The sequence below is a fragment of the Corvus cornix genome, chromosome 3, assembly GCF_000738735.6.
Source record: "Corvus cornix cornix isolate S_Up_H32 chromosome 3, ASM73873v5, whole genome shotgun sequence".
NCBI classification, from domain to species: domain Eukaryota; kingdom Metazoa; phylum Chordata; class Aves; order Passeriformes; family Corvidae; genus Corvus; species Corvus cornix.
The window spans coordinates 40691831-40711836 of record NC_047056.1 but is presented as its reverse complement, the minus strand read 5'-3'; the positions used below and the strand labels follow the sequence as shown (position 1 = coordinate 40711836).

The window sequence follows — 20006 nt, the reverse complement described above, 5'->3', positions numbered from 1 at the left end:
GCACAAAATTAAGCAAGGCATACAGCTACCAGGAGGTAATCATTCTCCTAAGCATCAGGAGGTGCCCAAGAAAAGGTCTTCATCCAGCTAAAGCCCTGTTTTCACTGGTGCTACTTCATCATTACAAACCTAAAGTAGAGAAAATTTTGAACTTCAGATGAGAAACTGAAATTAGAGGGAGGAAAATTTCAAGAAAAAAAAAAAAAAGAGGTCAAAGAGTAGTATTTGGGATTAAGAATTTAAAAAAAAAATGCTACATATAGTTCCCCTGCATTTTATTACACATAAGAATTATATAAAGAGTTATAAATCTCCATAATCTTCAAACTTAAACTGTGGTCTGTTTGCATTTCCTATCACTTAACATGAGGAAATACAGATGTTTTTCTGGAGAGTCTGTATGAAAATAGAGAGATTATCTCAAAGGTATCACTTTAAAATAGTGGTCAAATGGTTGGACTTTTACCAGAATTTTTATATTTTAGTGGCACACTAAGATAAAAATGAAAGCTTCCTTTTACCATTTTTTTTTTTTTGAGCAATTTTTTACTTTTAGGAATAATTAACTTCAGAAGCAAATTACTCACATAATACACACAAACCCCAAATTTTTCTACATGAAATCTAGCTACAGAGTTCCAGAAGTGGAGGACAGATGCTCCTTTCTCCCCATTTCAGTGTTATTTTGCAGATCCTTCTTGCCAACAGAAATTAATAATTAGCTGAGGGGGAAGGGAGAAAAACTGAAGTCATCTCCCTTTACCTGCACAATGAGCAACAGTGAAGACAGGCATCCATGGCTCTGAACAACCTCCAAATCATGTTGGTCTCCAGGGCTTGCCTGGGTGCCCTGATGAGATGCACTGTGGGAGCCCTGTGAAGTCTTCCAAACTTCCCTTTCTTGCCTGGGAGGCATCTGCAGGACTCTGAGATTAGGCCTACCTAGGACTGTGAAAAGGACTTCTCAAGGACAAATGGACCACATGGGGCCCCTGGCAAAAAAATGGGATCCTGTCCTCTGCTTTACCTCTGACTTTCCCTGTGGATTTGGTGATGGCAAATCAAGTGATCTCCCTCTTTCTATTTTGTGAAGTAGGGATCTGAGTACAGCCTTTCTGTACATAGAAGCCTACCCCTCTGTAGTGGCTAGGCACTTTGCCCCCCTTAATTTATCCTCAGCAAAATCCCTGTTGAGCAAAAAATTAGTTTTTAAAAGCACAGGAAGTCTTCGTGACCTACAGAAAATCATGCAGCAGGTCAGGGCACTGAACCCAGGCACCAGAACAAAACCACACATAGCAGCAGTCTAGCCTCTGTACCATTTTTCTCCCAGATTTTCCTCATTTGTTCTGTTTCGAGCTGTTGCAGGAGTTAAGATGGGTATGCCTGACAGTAACAATGTGGACAGAAAATCCCCTTAATTGTCTGAGGAACAAAATCCACTCCCTTGAGAGCATGATAGTTCACAGATAAAGCTGTATTTTAAAGGGCATTTATCCAAAGAGTTTTATTTAAGTATTTTATTATTTCAAAGCCTTAGAGGAGATTAGGGCAAATTAAGGGTTCAAGGATATTCAAGCAACCTGGAAAAGCAGAGGATGAAGACATACCCGGGAGACAAAACCACTTGAATAGCTTATTAGTTAGCCAAACCTCACTGGAGAATTTGGGTTGTACATTTAAACAATTTCCACCAGCCTCATGTAACTGAGGGATTTAAGAGCAGGAAGGACAAAAAGGCAAGCAAGTGTAAGGAAAGACGGCATGCAAAAGAGACTAGCAAATGTACTTAGAAAAAAACATACAGAAAGTATGTGATTGACATTTGGAAATACTTCATTATCATCTTTACTACAGCAGTATAAGATGATTCAAGTCAAAACCAGTATTGCTTGCTCACAAAGCCAAAGGAATTGATAAACACATCAAAAACTAATGCTGAAACAAGAAAGCGCTATGGAATTTTTCATGAGGTTTGCTATTTGTTCAAACAGGAACAAGCACAGTCCACTGACAGAAAAGCTGGGATCACACTGGTGCACATCTTAGAGCTTTATGTTTCAGAGAAAATAGTCCTTTTGATTAAAATAAGGCAGTTTAGAGAGAGAGAAAAATGGTTCAATACGGACCAGAAAGTGACTCACTCTCAATATTGGCTCATCCATTTCTGTCTTTGAATTAATTTAACAAACAAATGTGTTATTGTACAAACATGTGATTCACTGAAAGACAAGCTTAAAGCAGCATTTCTGTTGAATGCTGGTAATGACTGAAATTAAGCCAACAATAGTTGACCAACCTGAGATGGAATTATTTTGAACAACCAGCACAAACTGGAAAATTATGGCTAAACCCTATTAAAAAGCAAAACACTTTTAGCAGAGAGGTGTTCTTGCCCTAATGACACAGAAACCAGCCTAGTCATGTTTCAAAAAGTTTGTTTCAATTAAAAATTATGCCCCAGATTAAAAAGGCACAACTCAACTGGAGTTGCTGTAACTTACCTTCTCCTTTACATTTCGGTATCATTTATTTCAGCCATTCCAAAGCATTATACTTGAAAACACACAGCTTCCAAGGGGCCTACTATTCTGTAGTAGGCACTGCTTTAAATGCTCATGTAGTATTTCTGAGAAGGCAGAATAATATTGGGGCTATAGCAGAAAAATGTTTGATTTTAGGTTTACCTCATTAATAAAACGTAATTACTAAAGTCACCAGACATGTACCCACTTGACAGGTATAAGCATTGCTGAAATATTACTTACTGTCATATATTTCAGACATCATGGAATTCCAGTATTTTCTTTCCCTGTCCCACACCAAAGAATCTTAATAGTGGATGAAATCTATCACTGATGGTCCCAGTGATCTTTCATCTCTCTGTTACTGAAGTTCAGACTATGAAGTAGTGGATATCTGAAACCTTGCTTCAACTGGGGAAAAATATTTCTGCTCTGTTTTTTCCTCTGTTTTCTGCTCTGACTTATCTTTTTTGCTTTTTTTTTTTTTTTGGTCACTGGTGCCACATCTGGGCTATGGACAGTCAGGATGCTTATTTCTTCAACCACCAGCCATGTGTTGCAGTCAGTGAGAAAGTTTTTCCAGTACCTTAAGAGTAGGAATTTGATGTTTTCCTTACCGGGCTATTAAACTAATTATCAAGACAGCATGTACATATAACCTTGCTCACTGATGTGGCGTAACACATATCTTCTCTTTACCTTACACTGCTCACTCTTATGCAGGGATTCAGTGCCATTCCCTCTGGCCTACATCCTGCAGCTACATCATTGCTAGGGCAGGAAAGGTCTTCAGATAAAACTGCGTCACATGCACACCTTCACATTCCAGCACACAGATCTGTGAACCCACCCTCTGTAGTGCACAGAAACTCTCACCTAAGCAGATGACAGAACATAAGGTGAGAAAAATGGTGCTTGGCTAGAGAGGCAACAACTGGATGCATCTGCAAGCCAGAGTGCCACTCCAAGGAAGCAGAAGAGTCAAGATCCATGTGGCAGTCTGGTCATGGGGAGCACCACATCTCTCTGCATTGGAAAAAAAGCTGACAACAGATGCACATAGGCTGAGGCACAAAGATTAGTTATTGAATCTGGCTCAAAGCCTGTTAAACACTAATGGGAAGTGCTCTACTATACATTTCATAATACAGTGCACAGTTGTGGACTTTGTCTTCAGTCAGATGCCACTGTTTGATTAATCTGAGCAATGCAGGGCAGTTTTGGCCTAATTTTTTTTTTCTTTTTTTTTAATTTGGGCCAGCTTGTCTCTGATAATTGCAATCCTATAGAGACATCTTTAACACAAACACACTGTACATAAAGCATAACTCATAACTATGCTAAACCTATTTTTAACTTGCCCTAATATAAGTTTTCTTACTAAAGCTGAAGACCAGGAAACCACTTTTTCTGTCTGTGGATAGAACCTCCATCCTTTTCTGTGACCCCAAGTTAGAGTCTGGACTACAAAAAAGACAGATACTTAATTTCATGGATTTGGATAGTTCATCAGAGGTTTTTTTAACCAAACTTCCTTTAATTTACAGATTCCTTCAATTTTGACTGGACCTATATACCCTTCACTGACATTAGGTATTTAAGCACAGTGACAACAGGTTTTTATTTTATTACTCTTTGTGGACCCCTTATAACTGATATACAGACTTTCCCTTTGACCAATTTCCCTTTGACCAATTTCAGAATCTAAAATGCACCAGAATCTAAAGACAGGTCTAGACTGCTTGCAAAACAGGAGACTAACACCTCATCTTGGAAAGCTGAAGGCCAAAAGGGCCTGAAAAACAAGCAGAAGAGAGAAGATGCATGTTAGACATCACTGCTTTGCTTGGAAAAGCCTAGTGCAGACTACAGCTTTGAAAAGCAATTTCTTTATTCTGCATCTGGTTACTGTGAGACGCTGAATAGTATGATCTGACTTCCCTGATGCTGGCATGGGAGGTCTGCAAACAAACTATGGAGCAGTGCACTCTAAAGTGGTTCTGTGCTGAGGGCTTTGTGCTGGTGAAAAATGTGCTGATTTACAGTGATTTATGTAGTCATGCTGTTTCTGTCTGATAGCTGCCTGACAAGCAGATGTAGAAATCTCCAAGCTAGGAATATTTTGTTCCCTCTGGGCTTGTCTACAATGGAAAAATGAGTTAGAAAACAGTAATACGTGTGTGTGTGTGTGTGTCTGCATTTATGTATGTGTGTGTATATATCCACACATGCAAGTTAAAATCTGTAAAGTCATATTCCCATGTGTATTTCAGACAAAGGCAATGATGTTTAAATATCCACGTTACATTCTGCCTTAGAGAGCATTCCAATCAGCTACTCTGTCTCAATTAATCTGCTTCACTGAAACCACTAATTTTTTCAATGTTTATTTCTTCACTCTTCTCCCAAGGAATGAAGCAGAAGATGATCCTCATGGGTCCCTTCTAACTCATACTCTATGATTCTAAAGTATATTTACAGGACAAACTCTACTCTCATCCCAATGCCATGGCAAAGCATTCAGCCTTAGCACTTAAATGGATGGAAAATTTAAGTTCTTTTTATCCTTGTTATTTAGGACAGTACCAGAAGATACCTTCAAAATACCTGCTCTGTATAACTGCTGTACTCAACCTCTCTTTAACAGATTTGCTCATCTTGAGCTGTCCCACTGAAGCAAAATGATCATTAATGACTGTTCCACGACAAACCCAGAGCTGAGTACTTGAAATTGTAACCCCCTTTTATTCGCAAACATACAGGACATCACTATTAAGGTTAAGCTTGCATGGAGGAATTTACACAGAAGCCATCACACACTGGGCCTGTGCAGACTTAAGAAAAAAAAAGACTGAGAGGAGACCTCATTAATGTGTATGAATACCTAAAGGTGGGTGTCAAGAGGATGGAGCCAGGCTCTTCTCAGTGGTGCCAAGCAACAGGACAGGAGGAAATGGGCAGAAACTGATGCACAGAAAGCTCTGCCTCGATATGAGGAAGATGTTCTTCACTGTGCAGGTGACTGAGCACTGGAACAGATTGTCCGGAGAGGTTGTGGAGTCTCCCTCGCTGGGGATATTTGAGAAGCATCTGGACTCAATCCTGTGCCAGGTGCTCTAGGATGACCCTGCTTGAACAGCAAGGTTGGACCAGATGACCCCCTGTGGTCCCTTCCAGCCTGACCCATTCTGTGATTCTGTGACTAATCAGATATGATTCTGATGAGCCAGGACATGCCCGTGCTTGCTATTACAGTGGGCAAGGCCATTTGCACTTAAAACAAAGAATCTCATCAAAACATTTCTGTCTCTTCTCAGTGGTTAGGGTTCTTGGTGTGTATCAGAATCTTCCCATTATAGTCCCCTACCAGACAAGTGAGCAGATTACTGACTTCAATTAAGTTATCTCAAACATCTGAAAATGAACATTTGGTCTTTGGAGCTCATTATTCCTGTTTACACAAAAAATTAGCGGCCCAGCCACAAGAGTGCAGCACTCTCCAGGGCAGCAAGCCATGATCATGGTGTCATAGTGTGGAAATAATTGTGTAGACTAGAAAAACGGGAAATTGGCAGCTTTAGGATAAGGTTCACCTGCCTTGGAAAAGTTAGATCATGTCCTAGAAACATCCCTTCTACCTCATAAGCTGGAGAATCTGATCAACTAGCTCTCCTGTTACTGTTTCAAGTCCTGTGAGAATAACCTATCCCATAGTGCCAAAGAAAAAAAAGGGGAACAAACTCTCAAAGTCCCAGGTTTCAGACAACTGAAACAGGGGTGGGGTCTAGATTTCCAAAATAACTTTATCGAAAGTGTCCCGTAGGCTGTGCATCTGCAGGGGCACACAGGAGACAGAACTGTCTCTAATACCTGCTGAAGCACTGTTTTATTGAAAAGGACCGTGTTAATAAACCTTTGCACACAGACACCCCCCACCACCACTACCTTTGCTTCATTATGTTTCATGAAACTTTTGATATGTAACTTATGTGTAGCCTCTTTCCCTATAAAATTTAGCCAGGATGGTTGAAATAAACAGCTAGAGTATGCAATTTCACTGAGTGGGGTTTGGGTTTGTTGGGTTTTGTTTTTTGTGTTGTGGTGGTGTTTGTTGTTTTATATTTTTTTAATCACCCAGGATTAGTACTCAAAGTCAGCTCCAAGTTACCTACCTATCAATTAGAACAGTGTTGTGCTTTACTCCTTCAGTGCCTGGAGTGCAGCAGAGCCTCACTGCCAAAACTACAGTCTCCTCAGTCCTTCTGTGCTACGACCAGCACAGAAAATTATTAAACAGGGTTGTGCTTTGATTGATATGTTTTGCTTTTGCATGTTATTTTTAAAATGTTTATTGCTTTAACAGGTGTTTTTTTAAAGTGACCTCTACTTTGCTGTACTGATGGAGGGATGGGGGGGTGAATGTCAGCACATCCATCATTTCTTTTTACTGTTGCTGCACAAATTACTAAAAAAGGCAAAACATCTCAGCTGTGCAACCGTGTTAAGTAGGAAGGACTAGGCTGAAACTGAAGCGAACTGTGACATACACTCTTTCTTGCTTTGAAGAAAGGATGGACACATGAATACCAGAAAATGCCACAAGAACAAGTAGTCCAAATCTCCTCTTTTTTCCTCTCCTTTTCTTAAAAAGAAACTTAAAGGTAGTGCAATCATACCTCTTGAAGGGCTATTCTCTTCAATAGCTTAATTCTAGGATCTGGTTCCATCCCTACTAAGGTAAATACACAGACACCAACAGGAGCAGGCTTGGGCTCCTATTGAGTAGCACTCAGCCCTGATGAATCACCCTTTCAGAAGAACCTTTCATTTGAATGCTTCTACAGTATAGTTGTTTCAAGCACAAAGCACTCAATTCAAATGAGTCACACCAGAAACTGCAAAATCTGAGCATCAGAAACAATGTATGAACAATGTTTTGGCATTGATATACAACTAAAAATAAAATAATGCTTTTAATTTTCAAGATATGATAAATATTATCAGTGACCCTAAAACACCCTTTATCTGACTATGTTCATTCATTTCCAAGATGAGGACTCCCTCATATTTCATGAAATCACTTACTTTTGCAAACAGATCCACTTTAGAAGAAAACAGCCAACACATTTAATACTGTAGATATTTAGAAGTAATAAAAGTGCACCTCAGCAAGGGCAAATGATCTGCAGCCTTTTCTTCCAGAACACAGGTTACCTGACTTTTCAGGGGTAAGAAAAATCTTCCTGTGCTTTTTATTATAGTTATTTTTAACTTCAGTTTAACAGAAACAGCTGTTTTTTTTATTTTGCAACATCCAAAAAGTTAACACAGTATTGAAACCTGTATGCACTGCCAGAAAATTGAACTGTAGATTAGGACAGAAAGCATGACAGACTTCTACAGTGCCGAAAACAAGAAGGAGGTATCATCTGTACGTATGCACAACTGTTAGTTAGAGAGAGCTCAGCCTTCTTTTTTTGTCAGTGTCCAGTGACATCACTTCTCCTGGTTTCAGAGTATTACCAGCAAAGTACAGTCAAAAACCTACAGGTATAAAGACCTTTGGTTACCAGAGACAGAACAAACTGTATAAATTTAAGTTGAAACTCAGATTGAAAGGGTTCCTAATATGAAGATATTCTGTTCTGCATGTACTACAACCCACTAGTTGCTGGTTGTGTCATGTCCAGTGCTCTGCATTTGTCCCAAGTCACTGGTAACTTCATGCCCTTCATTCTTGCGGTATTGTTATTCATAATCTTTTCTTTGGCCGGTTGCTGTCATTTATAGTGTTTCTTCTCAGTTGCCAGAAGTCACACAGGGAGAAAATAAACAGAGAAACAGTGGGATGCATTGTCTATGTATTGAATTATCCTCTAGTTTACTTAAGCTTTTCATAAGTAGTGACCCAGCTTTCAGAATACAAGTGGGCTAGCACAACTGTCCTGTTAGCCAGTTTCCTGAGAGACAGCTAATGTGTTTGGCTGGTGTCTTTCATAACCTCAGCAACAACTTGGGAAAATAGACAAGCTTTACTTCTTAGCGCTGTTTAAAGGCCACTTGTTTGAAAAACATTTTGGCTTCCAAAATATTGGAAGGCTATTTAAAATGCAAATAAAATCTAAGTCATATCAACATTTCTATATCTGAGGGGTTTATTTTAGGATTAAGGAGTATCAGTACACACCCTTTAAAGTGTCTGAGGTATCCTAAAACAATAAAACTAAAGGCAATGACCTATAACTCAAAATAAGAAGCATTAGGTTAAGCCTCTGTCACAAATGCCAGAAATCTCCAGCACACAGGACATGCAAAACCCTGAAAATGAGCTTCTAGATGGTCGTCTCCAGTGTAAGGTATCGCTGTTCCTGGAGTCACTAAAGGGGAACTTCCTTTCAGCTCACCTTTGCTCTCCCCCAACACATGCTGAAGCAGCAGTCCAGCTGCAATTACACTGAAGGATATCAAAAAGAAAACTTCATAAGAAGCACTTACCTCTGTGAAAAGGAAATAGTTTATTAAAGAAATAGAGAGACCCCCTCAAAAGCTAAAGTGAAACAGTGCTGGATGTTGGGTTGCAGAGTTGTAGGGAACAATCTCCCTTTGTGGGGGAGAGAAAGGCTGAGCTAAACAGGGCTTTTCTATATCTGAATTTCTATGCAACTCTATTTAGTGCCTATCACGATCGGCAGGCAACTGGCCACTCTCCATATGGCTGGTTGCCTTCTCTTCCTAGGGAACTAAAGAACACAGAGGCATCTCAAATGACGAAGACACAGTATGAGACAATATCACAACAGAGCATTTCTTTTTATAATTTAAATCAAGTAAGCAACTGATTCACGCAGGGCAGAAACTCGATAAGACATCAAAGGTCTAATCCCCAAGCCATAAAGCTAACTTGCTGACAATAACTCCAGAGCTCTTACTCTCTTACATTTATCACTGCCATCAGCTCCTTCAGAACAAAGTATTTGGGAAAGAAGGCAGGCAGCTGAGTCTGGGAGGCAGATTTTGCTATTGCTAAACTGTTGCTCTTAAAATAACATGTTCCTAGGTTTAAATACTGTCATCTTTAAAAAGAGGAATCATGCTAAAAGCAAAGGGTTTAATAGTATACATTTGGAATAGACAAGGGTTTAACAAGCCAGTCTAACGAGAAAAAAACACTTTCCACAGGGACACAAGAACCTGTAAGCGGTTTTCTCAAACCACTCGCAGTTCTATTTCCTCTCAACTTTGGGGTTTTATGGAACTCTTGTATGTTTGTTTGTATGTTGGGCAAAAACATTTTTCCTTTAATTTAAACCATTGTTTTCCAAGGAAAAAGGTCATTAGGAAGCCATTTATTTTTAATTATTATGAGGACTTTTTCAAAAGAAAAACCCCTAAATATGAAAAACAAAACTTTGTGTGCATCTAGCAGTGGATAAAAGGGGTCAACAAACCATGATCCAAACCAGACATAGAAGAATTTTTCCAAGTTCTGTTTCACATTTTAAGTGGCCTCTGCTTTCTTTGTCAGAACTCATGTTCCTTGCAGTTCTTTGCCTTCTACACACCAGTTGGCCAGTAGCTTTAAAATCTGTCCTAAAAGATCACCCAGTAATCCTAGGGATGTTAAATTGTCCTACTAGTAGTACAACCCATTATTCCCTTTCCACCACAGACCCACATGTGTGAGACTTCTTGATAGCAAAAGGAATTTTTAGGGATGACAAACCAAATGGAGGAGAATTTGAAGGGCTTCCATTTGAGTGCAGTGAGCAAAGACCTCACAACTGTTGGTGCAGTGCCAAAAAAATCCCCAAAAAGGCTGTAATGACAGTCACACATACTGTGTTATAGGTGAAGAATCAACAATAGAAGAGACTACTGCACTTCAGATGTAAAAATAAAGATACTGGTTTTAAACATGATGAACCTGAGAACACACAGAATAAGACTGTAGCAATGAATTGAGAGCCTTTTGTAATAAAAATCACCCATATTACAGATTTTGGAGAGTTTGTGGATTTTTTAATGGTATGCAGTCAGAATTAAGTTTTGCACACTTGAGGAAGCCTAGACACTCTGTATTTGAGATAAGAAAATGCTTGTAAGTACTTGAAAATATAACAGATAAAAAACCCCAGACCTCTAAAGAACAGGTATTTCATTTTAATTATATTTTCTCTCATCCCACAAAGTGAAAGAATTAAGGCCCAGCAAGTTCCAGCTCCTACCAAGAGCTTATACAAACAGCATATTTTTACAGTTCAAGAGTGAGGATTTCTGCAGTCCAAAGTCTCTGATGCAATTTTTTATATTTGTGGCTTCTAGTCATACTTGAAAAATCAGAGAATCTTTTCCTCTCAGATTATTTTCATTGGAAGCCTATAATTACCCCATGTTACAGATATTTTTTATATGCAGTGGAATTGACCAACAAAATACAGACAGGGGTGGCACCTACAAAATATTTTCCTATTTCACTGTGGAAAACAGCTCCCTGATATGGTTTTGCGCGGATTATAGCATTTGGAAGAATATTTAACAGAGCCCATCCCCTTCTAACAAGCAGACCCATCACACCAATTCCACATCCTCTTCCTCCCATGTTACAAGTCGTTTCCTTTCTTAGAGTGTGGAATCTGGCTTTCACAAATCTTATTTTGTCTTTTAGTGCTTTTGAGGTCAAGCAGAGCAGCCTCAGCCACAGCTTTGTTTCTCTGCTGCGTGTAGTGGCCTGGAAAGCCAGCAGTCAGATGCCTAATTTTGACCAAATCTCACGCACATGGGAGGAAGAAAAGAAATAGTGACGCCATTTTAAAAAACTTAATTTTTGTTCCCTATCGTTTACCTCACAGTGAAAAAAAGAGCATATTCCACAGAAGAGGCTGAGGCATTCTTACGTCCCTTTATGTTGTTACCTGAGGAAAAGGAACATTAGGCCACTGGACTAAGGCAAATTGCTCATTTGCCACCATTCTCTGTAGGGAGAGCTTGGCCAGCCACATAAGGAGAACTACGAGCTGCCCACCACAGGCTATTGATGCTCTCTGTGGACAGTGCTTAACCACCTTTAAAGTAATCTGAATAAAAATGATAAATGTCAGTGTAAATATATTCAGCCATGAATATGGCTTTGACTAGATGAGCAAGGGTATTTTTCAGGCACCTTGGAAAATGTAAATAACCGTTTAACTGTTCAGAAAACAGGAGAGCAAATGTTTTATGTGAATTCAGCATGCCCATATTTACTACCTGAGAGGCCTTCTTCTCTTTAAGATGTCGGCTTGGGGCCATAAAAAATTTGTCCCATATCACCTAGAACAGATTGCATTTGATGCCTAAGTTATCCTTCTGTCAACTGCAAAGTCTGTCACTTGACCTGCTGGATGCCATCCACTAAGCTTGTATCCCTAGCCACCTCCTACAGCACCTGAGGGCCAGGCCTCTCTGTTAATTTTAGTTCCCTGAGGTCTGCCACCTCTGCAATCTATACCACAGCTCCACCCACAACTTATTCAGAGCAGCATCATTAGCTGACTGACACACCTGGCATAGAACAGACTGACACATCTGTCATTATCACTGTCTTGGACACAGGTACACAGGTAGGAAAGGATGTTCTCCTATGAATCTGTCAGATATGAAGAGGTGCCAAAGTACCACAGATTGCTGATGCAAATAACTCCAAATACTTTGTGGTATTTTCCCATTATCAAACAATCCATAGAAAATGGCTGCACCTTTAAATTATTCTCTTGTATTCATGTTTTAGAAAGTTAAAAATCTAAGTCCTCTGCAGCTGCAGTTGATACCCAAATACACATTCTCCCCACAACTTGCCATTAAAGGAGAAAAATTCTGCTAGCATCAGTTTACAGACAGTTAATTTAGTCACAGAGATGTGGTGGCTTGTTCAAAGTCAAAGAGGAAGTCTGTGGCAATGCTGGGAATTAAATACAGGACTCCAGAAACTCCTTCCTGTTTTTTAACCACATGTGTCATCCTTCCAAATGGTCTTTCCTACATAAGATTTAGTCATGGCTGAAATAAACCCAGTTCATTAACAAACCAAGGACGTGGCAAGACAAACAGTATGAATCCTTCCAAACTGGCACATGGATTTTCTTGTTAAAAACATTTGAGGATATTTTGTAAACTATTTTATGACTTTTGTTTCAATTTAAAAAAAACAACCCTTCACTGAATGTCATTTTTAATGCAATCTAGGAGGATGCTCCCTGGAAAAAGCACAGGCTCATCTGTTTGGAATCTGCACACTATTAGTTCTCTCAGGTTTTGAACAGAATGGTACGGATTGGTTTTTTTAGTTCTTTCAGGGCAAGTCCTGAATTCAAGGTCTCACAGAGTTCTCCACTTCTGAGCCTAAAAGAGTAGAGGAGAACAATAATCATTTAGTTTGTAAAGGGTATATAACTGCAATTTTGCTTCTTAAAGTAACCATGACTCCCTCAAAATCAAGGCAATATTTGTACTCTTTCTCCCCACAATGAACTGACTAAATCACAGACAAGACATTTTATCTCTTAGCGCTTCTTTAGACCTCACCCAACAAAAATCAGACTATCATTACTTGTCTTTGTAAAGCATTTCATAAACCATGAATGAAAAATACAGTAAGACCAAACATTAAACAAGTGCCAAAGCCACAAGATCAGGCTCTAAACAAGGCCACAGACTTGACTTTTGCTTTAGTTCTGTAGGGCTTATTTATGGCTAAGCATTAATTACTTATATTTTCTATGTCAGCTTAGCATAATGTTTTATTTAGTTATGTGGTTTTTAGCTTTAGGAGCACCTCAGTTTCCAGATACTTCTTTATGTAGCTGTCAGACATAGAGAAACAATGACAGCATTGTTAATATATCCATCAAAACAGAATAGATATGATACATTATTGTTTCTCTAGCAAACTGACACTATTAAGGCAGAGGTATATTTTTCAAGGTTTTCCTAAACATTTTTTCTTACCACTAGTGTGTTTAAAAGCTATACCTCAGTGCTTCTCCACAGCAGGATTTCAACCAAATTGCAAATTGATCTGAGAAAAATAGGAAACACTTCAACCAAGAAGAACATGTTCATTAACATGGTTTCCATACCCAAACACCACAATCTTTTCCTCTCACAGTTGGAAAAGCAGAGAGGATTAGCATGACAAGAAGCTGATATCATAATTTATCAGCTGCACACCATGCTTTTAATATCACAACAGCTTTCAGATAATCAAAATAAATGATAGTAGGAAATCTTGAACACAGAGTAGGTAAGATGTATGCCTGTTATCTGCTCTTAGAGGAATGAAGCTGCAAATTCGCTAAACTCTTTCCCTCCTTGCACTAACAGTTTTACTAAGGAAACTGGACTCTGCTTGAAGCTGAAAATGTTTTGTTTCTGTAAAATATTGTTGAACCACAATAAGATCCAAGCTAACTAAATATGGAGCAAGACATGTTTTTGTATACCAGCCCAAAATATTCTCTTACTGATTCACTAGTAACTTATGACCGGTTTGGATATAATCTCAACCAACCATCATTGGTTTTGGGAGGTGAAGTGACATGAGTCAACTGTAATTAATATGATAAAGAACAGCTCACTCTTGTTGCTTAAGTCAGTCCAGTCAAAGCTTTGCTTCTTGCAACAATGTTCCAGTTGTAACCTTTAGAAAGGGACACAGCACACTCCAATTATCATACAACTCTTCTCTCCCCAACTCAAAAGCATAACATTCTTGTTCAGATAAAGGTGAAACATAGTATCATGTTTTCATGTGCAAGAACACCTAAAGAAACAAGAGACAAATACAGTCTTTTTTCATATGGTAGATGTGTGGCATATACAGCTTCATAAATTGTTGCTGCCCATTACTAAACATTCTTCTTTCTTTTTCCCATTTCTAAGTGTAAAAACCATGTCAATTAAAAGATACTCCATTATCTTTCACCACAGCTGACATAACCCTGCACAAGAATCCACTAAGACCTTGTTCTCTGGCTACAGGAATATCACATCCAGAGAATACAAAAACAAGAACCAGAAGTGACAGAAAATTATTTAAAAATAGAGAAAAATTGTATTAATAAATTCAACCAGTGAATTTTAAGACTATATTTAACAATTCCTGCAGAAGTAGCACAGAAAAATGTCAGGTTTTAAGCTGAATCCTGAACTCCAGATAAAGGAGTCTGAGATGACCTGGTGCAGACAACAGATAGGAGATAGAGTCCAAAAGTTATCTACTATTAAGCATATATAAAATTCCATTAGAGAGAGAGCGAATGGTAAGTCTGTAGGAAGCTTGATTCTGAGCAATGAAGAGTCTAATTGAAACCTTTAAGCCTTAACTTGGACTGCTTTAGTTGTCAGTGTGCGAGAATATACACCATTACCTAATTATAAAGGTGTCTATCTTTAAATTTTTGGGGTTATACAAGTTCCCCCAATCACCACGTAGGTTGATGTTTGAGTTTTTCCCAGTTCTATTCTTTTGTTTACATGTAATGTGCAAGCTGAACACTTTTCATATAAAGTTGTGTTCTTGCACAGCAGGTTATCAGCTTGAATATCACAGAATCCTAGAATTTTCTGAGTTGGAAGGGACCCAGGTGGATCATTGAGTCCAACTCCTGGCCCTGCACAGGACCACTACAAGAGTCACACCATGTGCCTGAGAGTGCCGCTCAAATGCTTTTTGAACTCTGCCAGAGTCAATGCTGTGACCACTTCCCTGGGGAGCCTGTTTCTGTGCCCAACAACCCCCTGGGTGAAAACCTTTCTAACATACAATCCAAACTTTCCCTGACACAACTTGAGGCCATTCCCTTGGGTTCTGTCACTGGTCACGAGAGTGAAGAGATCAGTGCCTGCCCCTCCTCTTCCCCTCACGAGGAAGTTGTAACTGTGATGAGGTCTCCCCTCAGCCTCCTCTTCTCCAGGCTGAACAGACCAAGGGACCTCAGCTGCTCCTCACATGGCTTCCCTCTAGACCCTTCACCATCTTTGGATGCTTTCTGACACCTTTATATCTTTCTTATATTGCGGCGCCAATCCACCTCTGATGAATATGGGATATATCCTAAATAATGAAAAACTTGGGCTAAAACAGACTTCCTTTTTCTATGTTACATGCTTAAGCTGCTCTTAATATTTTGAAAGAACAACTGATATCTTACAAAATTCACCTGTGTTCTCAAAACACTTTACCTAGCCATGTGTTTTTGTACACAAAAAGAAAATCCCCACTGTTCCTTCCAGGATTCACACTGTTTGCAATCTTTGAAATACTGCTTTTCTCAAGGGGAAGCAGCCTATGATTGCTCATCTTTGCCTGCCTCAAAATTACAAATTTGAATGGCAACTTAAAAGAAAGAATCAGGATTTGTATGTTCCTTAGCCAAGACCTAGTACTTCATTTAAGAAGAGCTTGTAGACCTAATCATCTCCTTGCACTCTATTTTATTACTTGCCCAGAGCCATCTGAAGTACCAACTTCTTCAATCTGATAGAATATGCAACGTGACATTTTGTTGGACTCACTGTTTTCTCTCTTGCTCCCTTAGTGGATTATATTTTCTTGCTAAGCATTACTGAACTGGTAACTGCATGGATCTTACCCTTGACTGACCCTGGTTTATATTGCTCTTGGCTCAAAGAGGCAAGAACGAACAACCCCCAATGAGAAGTCTGACCATCTTCCTCCAGGGGAATTGCAGCTGTGGAGAGACCACATATCATCTTTGGAAAATACAAATCTGTAAGGCAGTTTCTCTTTGCTGGCATAATATGCTGCAAGTCAGACCACTTTCACTAGTACAGATAAGTCAAGTACCCTCCTTTGATGAAACAGAAAAATAGCAATTGCATCCAAATAAAGCTACAGGTAAAGGAATGGTAATTTATTTTCATCCAGTGAGAATCTAAAAACAAAGATTAGATTCAGCAAGCCTGAAAAACTACACAGGAACACTCAACAAGAGGGGTTTGCAGCAATGCTTCTCAGAGTTCCTGTTTCTGGCCAGGACAAGAAATACCACAAGAACAGCCACAGTTTAATCTGAAACTGGATATGCATGCAAGAATAATGAAGATGGAGGGATGGGGAATGACAGACACAAAAACACAGGACTTTTACAATCTCTGTCCAACCTAAAGAAAGGCTTGGGTTTCTTTATAGCTCGAGTTCGGTTGAAACCTTTATGTAATTCAATAGGGAAAGCTGGAGTGGAAATCAACACTTGATCCTGGTCTTATATTCTCTTTACCTCAAATACTTGTATAATGTTGGTTCCTAAGAACTGATGAGTGATAGCCTTAAAGGTGAGAGGCAAAGAGCACAATGGCAAATCCAGTGAGCTGACAGGGTGCAACAGGACATGGCTACAAAACATGTGAAGAGAATTCACTGGTTGTAGCAAAGCCTGGAGGAAACCAGTGAGGTGGGAGAAAGACAGGAAGAAGGATGCAGCAATGGCCCTGAGCACTACCTTAAAAAAGGTCTCAAATGGCCCTTGTACAGAGCAGCCATCCCAACCCATTTATATTCTGTGTTTGCTAACACACCTGCATCGTGTTCTCGTGCATGCAAAGACTTGCAGACAGTTTATTCCCAAAGCTGACGTAATGAATGCATGTAATTTCTATATTATTAGCATAGAGACGCATAATAGGGACAGCACAGACCTTTCCTTACACATCATCTACTGGCACCAGTTGCACTGACTTTAACAAAGTTACTCCTGATTTACATCTGTGTAAAAACAAGTCCAATGTGCTCAAGGAAATACTGTGCACAGCTGGGACAGTTTAGAAACATGAAATAGATGTTTGTAACACCATGTGATTAAAGAAAAACCCAAACCACAGAGTTTAGATCTGAATCCAAATCCTCCTCAAGCTTGGTGTGTTTTAGATCCAAGATTTTGATTCAGACCCTTGTCTATATAAATTGTAGCAACTCAAAATTTGCTGTAATTTTAACTAATATATCACACCAAATACATTGGCACCTACTTTGGATCTTAAAGGCTTTGTGGTAACTGGTAAATTAAGTTGTGGAACATAAGCAGTAAGTACTTTTTGGTCTAGAACAAAAAAGAAACATGGAAAATAAACGTGTTAACAGGCAAGTGCCAACTTGATGTTCCACTGAAATTATAAATTCCATTTTCCATAACTCAGATGTGAACATTAATTTGCTATAACAAATACACGATCATTAGAAGAACTCATTCCAGAGTCAAGCTGTAGGGATACCTGTGACAGAACTCAACAATTTCCAGCATGAAAAAAATTGTCATGGTTCCAAAACCAGTTTTTGCTTACAGTTAGAACTCTGCTTCTATGAGGATTATCTATCAACCTCAGCTGTTTCCTTGCTCAAATATTTATGGAAGACATTGAACTCTTGATAATGTCATTGACAGCAGCAATCCCATTTCCTTCCATAGGACAATTCATGGAATGCTTACAAATTAGAAAGCAGAACTTACCTATTATGAAAATATTTGAAATGCAAGTAAGCTTGACAGAAAGTAATAAACAAGCAAAATACCTTTCTCATTCAAGTGATCTGCCTTAACTTTCAGCAAAAGCAAAGATCCAATAACTTTAAACTGAAGTTAGAAAAATCAAAACACAAACTAATTTTATTTTTAAAAGCTGAATCTTATTAATCAGATGGATTTACGTACCCTTAGTATGAATGAGAACAGGAGTGGCCCAGCTAGGAATATGTACATGCTTAATACTTACTTCCCAAGTAGCATAATTTTTTCTGAATTTGGAAGTGTTCGTCTTTATAAATGTATATACTGAAACCAGTTGTATAAGAAGTAATTACCCCAGTAATAAAATTAAATCATTTTCCCACTCTTGAGAATCAGCGTCCAAACCAAATTATGTCAACTATGCAGTTAGTTGTGGGAAAAAGATTTCTTTCCTAGAATCTAGGCCAGTAACTCCACGTTGAGAAAGTGCTTTCAAATTAAGTTAAAGGTCTTCTGACTCCAGCCACAGATGTTTTCTCTCACGGGTGGTATATGCTACCAACCAAGTTGACAATTTAGAAGCATTGAGAATATGCAGAATAAGCTTTCATTTCCCCTTACCCTCTGAGCTACGACTACCCAGTAATTTAAGTTTTCGAAGTAGTGTAATCAGACAGCTTCAAATTCTCTTCTTCAGCAGGCAGTACTGAAGAACAAAAATGCAAAATTGAAGCTCTATGCTGGATGTTAGTACTTACTGTTACTAGATGCCAGCCTTTTTCTCAATGCAACATTTTCACAACTAATCAGTATTTTAGCTTTTCCCAATGAAAGAATATTCTGCCTATTTTCTCCAATTCAGTTGCTTTCACCATTTCCATTGATTTTGCTCAGGTAGCAAAAGGAACAAGTCTCTGGGGGCCAACAGCAACCTTCAAAGCAGATCTCTAGCCTCATCCTAGCCAGAAAAGCAGTAACACTTACAAGGATATGAGCTGATTTTTTCAGGCCCACCTGAAAGATTTTATATACCAAAACTATGTATGTTAGCTAAAAACAAATAGTACTATACCTCTTGCTGTCATCTGAGCACAAACCACAAAGAGGGTGAACAGAAATACAGTTTCTTGAGTCTCCACATCAACAGTGACACCATTCATCAAAAGAAAACTACCAAAGCTGTAATTGTTTCCAAACATCCATAAATTAACTCCAATGCCTCACAGAGACCCACACTGCAACACCTGTCACGGCCAGATGTTTTTGTTTGTTCTGTAGGAGCAAACTCAATGCTTTCAACAAGAGGGGAAAACTGTCCTGGTGTTTTTTGGTTAAATGGGGAATTTTGATGCATCAGTCTGCTTATGTGTATATCTGCGTTCTAATCTATCTATTCATTACTAGCTTACATGTGAAATCATAAGTTTGTTGGTAGTTTTGTGAGTTTGGGCATAGTTTCTTTTCTTTATACAGGCAATGCGACCTGCTAGAGCCACTTTTTTGAGTACACAAAAAAAATTCTGAGCCTGGAAAGATTTGGGGATAGAACTATTTCAGTTAAAGCGTATCTGAGTCAAGGTCATGTTGCCAAGGAAGAGCATGAGAAATTTGCCTTACTACTGCTCATACTGTGATTCTTATATTAAATACAAGATAAACATATGAAGTCAGATTTATAGAAACAAATTATATTATTTTACTGACTTAGTATGCTGTGGTTCAGTTCCAAGTAAAGAACATACTGCTTACTATGAGAGAAAGGAGGGGAGCTACTCTTTTACCCAAAGAGTGCATTCAGTAAACTGAATTTTTGGTATCTTTCTTCAATCAGGTAGCTAGAAAGTAGGAAGCAACTTCTTCTCCATTAAACAGGAGTGGGAAAATTCACCTACATTTGATTCACAGCTGCAAGTAACATCTATAGCTTAATTAAAAATTTCAAGTCAATACTGAGATGAGGGAAAATCTCAATTGTTTCCAA

The 20006-nt window shown here is 38.8% G+C and overlaps 1 protein-coding gene across 3 annotated transcripts in view; it reads right to left on the bottom strand.

The window, feature by feature from the left end:
- The window catches only part of SMOC2 (SPARC related modular calcium binding 2), a 140796-nt gene that overhangs the window by 96202 nt on the left and 24588 nt on the right, over positions 1-20006 (bottom strand). The gene's annotated exons all lie outside the window — the stretch shown is intronic.